This window comes from Drosophila willistoni, unplaced genomic scaffold (genome assembly GCF_018902025.1).
Source record: "Drosophila willistoni isolate 14030-0811.24 unplaced genomic scaffold, UCI_dwil_1.1 Seg570, whole genome shotgun sequence".
Lineage (NCBI taxonomy): Eukaryota > Metazoa > Arthropoda > Insecta > Diptera > Drosophilidae > Drosophila > Drosophila willistoni.
In genome coordinates this window covers 1-2677 of record NW_025814491.1, presented here as the reverse complement: position 1 = coordinate 2677, position 2677 = coordinate 1, and positions in this window count along the sequence as shown.

Below are 2677 nucleotides of genomic sequence, written 5' to 3'. Positions count from 1 at the left end.
CGGCGGCCCGGAGTCGTCCGCAGGCGCGGAGTAACCCATGCTGATCGAGAAATGGATTCAGATTGAGTAGCGTGCTGGATGATGGCAGGGGTCGCCCTTCCCCCAGGGCCCGTATTTCCGCGAGGTATTCCGACGCTGAGAGGTCCGAATCAAGGCGCGCTCGGCGGAGAGAAGTTCGTCATTGGTGAGGTGAACCGTGGAAGGCGTCGAAATCCTTTTGGTGGCGAAGCGTAGGATGTACGCGATGACTCGTAATGCCCTACCATAATCCGAGAAACGTTCGCTGACGTCCTCGAGTAGGGTGGTCGCGGTGGTGTGGCACTGGACTCGTTGCTCCAGCTGGGTGTCTGGGAGTTCGTTATGGGGAGTTGGCCAATACTCGGGGGCTCGCTGGAGCCAGTCCGGCCCATGCCACCAGAGTCTGCTGGCCGATAACTCGGTCGCGGAGACCCCACGGCTCGCCAGATCAGCGGGGGTGTCCTCGGAGCGCACATGTGACCAGCTTTGGCCACTGGTGCTTTTGGAGATGCTGGATACCCGATTGGCCACGAAGGTGGACCAACTGCACGGGGGTTTATTGAGCCAAGCCAACACGATGGTAGAGTCGGTCCAAAACTGGGAGGTTGCAGGTGGGATTGGGAGTTCAGGAACGATCGACGCCCAGAGATCGGCTAGCAAAACCGCTCCGCACAACTCCAGCCGAGGCAGCGAGACTGTTTTGACTGGAGCTACACGGGTCTTAGCCGTTAATAAATGGACGTCTACTTGATTGCCGCACCGAACCCGCACATATAGGGCTGCTCCATACGCTTTCTGTGACGCGTCACAGAAGCCATGAAGCTCCCACGAGAGCTTATCGCTGGTGTTTAGCCAACGGGGAATGCGGAGTCGACTGAGGCCTGGGTAATCCTGCAGGAATTCGTGCCATTGCTGCAGCAGGAGAGGCGGCAGAACATCATCCCAGCCCAGTTCGGTAAGCCAGATTTGTTGCATGAATATCTTCGCTCGGATGACAAATGGGGCTAGCCAACCAGCGGGGTCAAAGAGTTTAGCGATATGGACAGAACCTGCCTCTTGGTGATCGACTCCTTCAAGGGGGGGTCCGCTACGGTGAAGAAGAAGACGTCTTCGGCAGCTTGCCAGCGGATGCCCAAGGTTTTTGCAGTGCTCGCGTCTTCCAGCTCGAGAAAGTCCTCTCGCAGCAGGTGCTCTCTCGGAATGGCTTGAAGTACTTCCTTCTTATTGGAAGTCCACTTCCGAAGCGGGAAGCCCGCAGATTGGAGGGTCGCTTGAAGCTCTCGTATGGCGAGACGGGCGTCGGCTTCAGTGTGAGCGCCGGCAAGGACATCATCAACATACATGTAGTTCCGAAGGATTTCGCTCGCCTGAGGATACATCGCTTGCACGTCTAGTGCCAGTTGTAAAAGGATCGGATCGCCAAGAATGGCGCGCAGTTAACCCCAAACGTGACAGTTTGTAACTCATAATCCTGAATATTGCCGCAGCGGTTTCGGTAGAGGATTCGCTGAAAGGGGGTATGCCTGGGGTCGACTCGGATTTGTCGGTACATCTGCGTTATGTCGGCGTTGAAAACGAATTGAAAGAACCGCCATTTCAGTACCTGAAGCGTGAGGTCGGCCTGAAGAGTGGGGCCGGTGTGCAAAACATCGTTGAGGCTGACGCCTTGTGTGGAGGGGCTCGACGCGTTAAATACCACGCGTACCTTAGTGGTGGTGCTATCGGGCTTAAACACCGCGTGATGGGGGAGATAGAAGTTTTTCCCACCTTGAGGCGGCGTCACCCGAATCATGTGACCCAATTCCTCGTACTCTTGAATAATCGCATCGTACTGCGTTTTTAGGACGGGATCCTTGAGAAGGCGTGCTTCATTCCGCAGGAATTGAGCCAGCGCGATCGGTCTTGAGTGGCCCAAGTCAACGCTATTCGGACCTTTGAAGGGTAGGGACACAACATATCGACCGTCCTTTCCTCTTTGGGTGGTCTCCTGGAAGTTCCGCTCGCAGAATACGTCATCCTCCTTTTCCGGTTTTGCGGGAAGGTCTTCCACCTCCCAAAACTTGGTGAGGAGTACATCAAATTTTGCTTCTGGCCTAACTCGCGTCTGTGCCGCGAAAACTGATCGAGACACCGGAGGGTCAGGCATGATAGCTCCACACAGAACCCATCCAAAGATGGTTTCTAGCCGACGAACTCACCAATATCCTTTTTGATCCGTTCTCCGAGGATGTGGGGAAACAGGTCAACACCGATAATCATGTCAATAGGCGCGGGCTTGTTGTAGTACGGGTCAGCCAGGGGGCGATCGAGGCACTGCGTCGGAACCGTATTAAGGAATGGAGCTGTTGGAATGGCCCCTGACAATTTGGATACGACCAGGGCGGAGACCTCGATCTTGTTCAGTCTGTCACACGGGGGAGACAGCATTAGCAGACACACCTTGTCGGCGCAGCCTCCATCACTCTGGCCATGCCAGTAACCGCAGCGTCTACTGGGTAGAAGGGGGGCTGGACCATGCTGAAGACACGCTCGGAGAGAAAAGTTGAATCGGCCCAGAGTCGATCAACGCCCGAATATGGTGATCCACACCACGATGGTGCAGAGTGACAATCGCAGTGCCTAACAGGCCTCTGCCTGGGGTAGATGCAAATAACTTGAG